The sequence below is a fragment of the Artibeus jamaicensis genome, unplaced genomic scaffold (assembly GCF_021234435.1).
Source record: "Artibeus jamaicensis isolate MK-2021 breed Jamaican fruit bat unplaced genomic scaffold, CSHL_Jam_final scaffold_461, whole genome shotgun sequence".
Lineage (NCBI taxonomy): Eukaryota > Metazoa > Chordata > Mammalia > Chiroptera > Phyllostomidae > Artibeus > Artibeus jamaicensis.
In genome coordinates, this window is record NW_026522045.1 from 7,932,628 (window position 1) to 7,938,093 (window position 5,466).

Consider the following 5,466-nt stretch of genomic DNA (forward strand, 5'->3'; position numbering starts at 1 on the left):
CCCAAAGCAATATACAGATTCAATGCAATACCTATTAAAGTACCAATGGCGTATTTCACAGACATAGAACACTTCAAAAATTTATATGGGACTTCCGCCAAGATGGAGGCATAGGTGGATGTACCCTGCCTTCTCACACAACCAAGTTTAGAGACAACTAAATATTAGCAACAGAAAACATAGCCAGAACACGGAAAATTGAACTTTTCGGAAGTCCGTTAACAACAAATTCTTCAGCCTGACCGGTAAGGGGCAAAACCAGTGGCTGGTGAAGCGGGATTGCACAGGAGGTCTCTGTCAGCCGGACTGAGGCGCAGAATCCAGACGCGCGAAATCCAGGCGCAGGGTTGGACCTAGTGAGCGACCGAGCGAGCCACCAGGCAAGCGACCTCGGGGGAGACAGCGGGGGAGCGGTGCTGCGTGTTGGACCAGGCCCGGCGGGTCCCCTTGGCAAGAGGCTGTGGAGGGTGCCGCCATTTCCCCGCTCTGACCCCACCTCCACATACAGCATCATAACCCAGCGACTCTGAGTGGCCCAGCCCAGGTGAACCACCTAAGACGCTAATCCTCACCCAGCTGTGAGAAATAGCAGAGGGGGTCGCCATTTCCCCGCTCTGACCACGCCCCCATATACAGCATCACAACCCAGCAACCTGGGAGTCGAAGGCACCGCTTCTCACACTTAAAGGGCCAGAACAGACCAAAAATGTTGTAAGATCTCAAAGCCCCAGAGCCCATAGATCTAAGCGATGAAGAAATAGCAAAACTCTCAGACGCACAGTTTAAAACACTGGTCATCAGGATCCTCACAGAATTGGTTGATTATACCGACAAATTAGACAAATATATGAAGGCGAAACTAATTGAAATGAATGGAATTGCACAGGAAACCAATAGCTATGAAAAGGAAACTGGGACTCAAATCAATGGAGTGGACCAGAAGAAAGCAAATAATGGCCAAACAGAAAAGAGTCAAGAAGCAAGAATTCAAAGAAATGAGGAGAATCTTAGGAACCTCCAGGACATCTTTAAACGCTCCAACATCCGAATTATAGGGGTATCAGAAGGGGGAAAGGCACAGCCACCAGTGGAACACTTATTTGAACAAATAATAAAGGAGAATTTCCCCAATCTGGCAAAGGAAATAGACTTCCAGGAAATCCAGGAATCTCAGAGAGTCCCAAAGAAGTTGGACCCAAGAAGGAACACACCAAGGCACATCATCATTACATTAGCCAAAATTGAAATGAAGGAGAGTATCCGAGAAGCAGCAAGAGCTAAGGGGACAGTCACCTACAAAGGAGTTCCCATCAGACTGTCAGCGGATTTCTCAAAAGAGACCTTACAGGCAAGAAGGGGCTGGGAAGAGGTATTCCAAGTCATGAAATCCAAAGACCTACAACCAAGATTGCTCTATCCGGCAAAACTTTCATTTAGAATGGAAGGACAGATAAAGTGCTTCTCAGATAAGATCAAATTCAAGGAGTTCATCATCACCAAGCCCTTATTATATGAAATGTTAAAGGGACTTATCTAAGAAAAAGAAGTTAAAGAAACATGAACAGTGAAAGGACAGCAAACTCACAGTTATTAACAACCACACCTAAAACAAAAGCAAACTAAAAGGACAGCTAGATCAGGAGTGGAAACATAGAAATGAAGATCTCAAGGAGGGTTAGCAACAGGGCAGTGGAAGGAGGAAGGGGGGAGAAGGTACAGAAAATAAGTAGCATAGACAGTAGATAGAAAATAGATGGGGGGGCAAGAATAGCATGGGAAATATAGAATCTAAAGGACTTGAGACACATGGTCATAAACTAAAGGGGGGGTAATGGTGCGGATGGGGGGATAGGGTGGAGGGGAATGAAGGGGGGAATAGAACAACTGTAACAGCATAATCAATAAAAAAATTTAAAAAAATTATATGGAATCATAAACGAGCCTGAATAGCAGCTGCTCTTTTGAGAAAGAAGAACAAAGTAGGAGAGATCACAATACCTGATATCAAACTGTATTACAAAGCCACTGTAATCAAAACAGCCTGGTACTGGCATAAAAACAGGCACATAGACCAATGGAACAGAACAGAGAGCCCAGAAATCAACCCAACTCTCTACAGTCAATTAATATTCGACAAAGGGGGCAGTAACATAAAATGGAGTAAAGATAGCCTCTTCAGCAAATGGTGTTGGGAGAACTGGACAGCTATGTGCAAAAAAATGAAACTTGAGCACCAATTTACACCATACACCAAAATAAATTCAAGGTGGATAAAAGACTTCAATATAAGCCGTGACACCATTAAAGTCCTAGAGGAGAACATTGGCAAGAAAATCTCAGATATTCCACGCAGCAACATTTTTACGGATATGTCCCCTAGAGCAAGGAATATAAAGGAAAGAATAAACAAATGGGATCTCATCAAAATAAAAAGCTTCTGCATGGCTACAGAAAACAGTATTAAATTAAAAAGACAACCAACTGTATGAGAAAACATATTTGCCAATGATACCTCAGACAAAGGTTTAATCTCCAAAATATACAAAGAACTTACACGACTCCACTCTAGGAAGACATCGAACCCAATTAAAAAATGGGAAAAGGACTTGAACAGACACTTCTCTAAAGAGGACATGCAGAATATCCAGAGACACATGAAGAGATGCTCAATATCGTTAGCTATCAGAGAGATGCAAATTAAAACCACAATGAGATACCACTTTACACCAGTCAGGATGGCTATAATAGACAAAGCAACAAACAACAAATGTTGGAGAGGGTGTGGGGAAAAGGGGACCTTAGTTCACTGTTGGTGGGATTGCAGACTGGTACAACCATTATGGAAAACAGTATGGAATTTTCTCAGAAAAATAAAAATCAACCTGCCTTTTGACCCAGCAATTGCACTGCTAGGATTATACCCCAAGAATCCTAAAACATCAATTTCAAAGAACCTATGCACCACAATGTTCATAGCAGCACAATTTACAATAGCCAAGAGTTGGAAGCAACCTAGGTGCCCATCAGTAAATGAATGGATCAAAAAATTGTGGTACATATACACAATGGAATTCTATGCAGCAGAGAGAAAGAAGGAGCTACTACCCTTTGCAACAACATGGATGGAACTGGAAAGCATTATGCTGAGTGAAGTAGGCCAGGCATTGAAGGACAAATACCATATGATCTCACCTTTGACAGGAAGCTAAAGAATAAAACAAACAAGCAAACAGAATAAAAACAAAGACACTGAAATAGAGAACAAGTGGGCAGCGACCAGAGGGTAGAAGGAAGGGAATTTAAGGGGAAAAAGGGGGAGGGATTTTGAGGAACAAGTATGAAAGACACAGAGATGAGGACCGGGGGGGGGGGGGATTGGGAGGGAGGGGGGAGACCGGGCGGGGGGGTGGGGTGGAATAGGAGAAATAGATAAAAAAAAATGTACTTGAAAAGTAACTAAATAAAATTTAATATTAAAAAAAAAGTGTCTCCTGGAAGATTACAAAAACTTCTAGTTCAGGTGCCAGGGTGCTGGGGGAGGCAGAGTTTTGCCCAGCTGCTAAACTGACAAAGGACTATCCCTGGCCCCAGGGCGTCACTTCCTAACATGTGAGAGGAGGCTGTGAGCCAACTAGTCCCAAAAGGCCCTGCAGCCTGAACACTGTGACAGGAGCTGGGTAAATGGGAACTGACCACAGGCAAGCCCAGAGGCTTGAGCACAGTCCTTGGCCTTAGCCAGTCTTCTGGGATTTTGACAAAAAGCTTCCAGTTACAACTACTGGCAGGCTCTTTATGCGTTAGAAATCTCAAAAATATTCTTCCTGACCTCAGTGTCCAGCACCAGTGCTAATATAGCTTCTCGGATGTTCATCACAGTTGGGTTTGTAATGGTCGAAAATTAGAAACAACCTCAAATGTCCAATAATAGGAAATTGTTATATGAATTAAGGTAAGTCCTTGCGACCAATACTCATCAGGCACTCACAATCATGTTGTAGGAAGTATAATTACAGAGAAAATGAAAAAAATCAGATGCTAAAATTGAACAAATAATTTGATTCAAGGGCTCCTCTTTTCTCTGTTCACTTACCCCACTTCAAATTCCAGCCCCACTGTGTTCTTTACAGCAAAGGAAAATTGGAGGCAACCTAAATATCTCATTTTAGAAAGCTGGTTAAATAAATCATCAAACAGTTAAAAAATTTAGTGTTAAAATTGGCTTGGTAGGACATTGGGGAAGAGTTAATGTATTGAAGAGTGAAAAAAGAAACCTCTATAATGTAACTTAGAGGAGAATCACATTTTGGTAAGAAAAAAGTGTAGAATATACAGTATGCGGGGGTGGGGGGTGGGGAAGACTGGTTAAAAGAAAGAGGAATGTCACAGTGGTTAGTTCTGAGAATACAAGTATGGTAGATCTTTACTTCCTTCTTTAAGTTTTTCTGAATTCTCTGAAAACTTCCACAAGACCTGATATTATTTGGGTAATAAAAACTAATGACACATAAAAATAAAAAAAAGAAATGCTTATCCACAGAGAGGAGAAAATTCTTGGGGAAATGGCAGCCATTTACAAATAACTGAGGATTAGACAGTGATGGGATTGCACTTGTTCTGTGTAACTTCAAAGAATAGGGAAGAGGCCCAGAAGTGGAAACTACTGGGAGACACATTTTGGCTCAATCAAAGGAAAATTTTCTAATCCAGCCACCACTTAACCCAAGGACCTGGCACTGTACTGGCCCTTAATAAACAGAAGTTTATTACATGTGGCGAAATGGGATAAACTCTCTGTCCCTGAACTGTGTAAGTACATAGCAGATCCTGGATCCTGGATCCTGGATCCTGGATCCTGGAGAGGAATATCTTTGGGGAGAAAATGAAGGCTGCTGGATCCCAAGTTTCTATTAGTCTCTGAGAGTTAAAGCTCCAGAATTAACCTCCAGAAGATGAGAATTTGCTCACACTGTATCACTGACTCAAATAAAGAGGGAGGCTGAGAGAGGAAGTCAGGTTGAAGAGATTGAGCTGGAAGACAAGCAAATGAGGGGAAAGAAACAGACCTATTGTCACAGACCCTGGTAACTTTTTGACCTCTAGGTGACCATGGTCTCTGAAAATGGGCAGGAGGGAGAGGAAAAGGGAGAAGAGGTAAACATTACTCCAGAGCCAAAGGCTTATGCCCAACCAGGCTTATCCATGCCACCTCCCACTTTGAATTTGTGTTCATTCAGCCAGAGTCATTCATGCCTGGGGATGTCCACAACCTTCATTCCCCTAAGCAAATAGTCCTCAAGGTTCTCCTCACACCAGCTCCCCAGAATGCTTTCTTAGAGCCCTGGCAGCCTTCAGGCCTGTCTCCAAGGCCCTTAGTTCTCCCAACACAACTGCTCTGTCTTGCTACTTTCCAAGAATTGCCTCAGCCACATTCACCTTGTAGGAGATGTACTCACTGGCCTCTCTTGT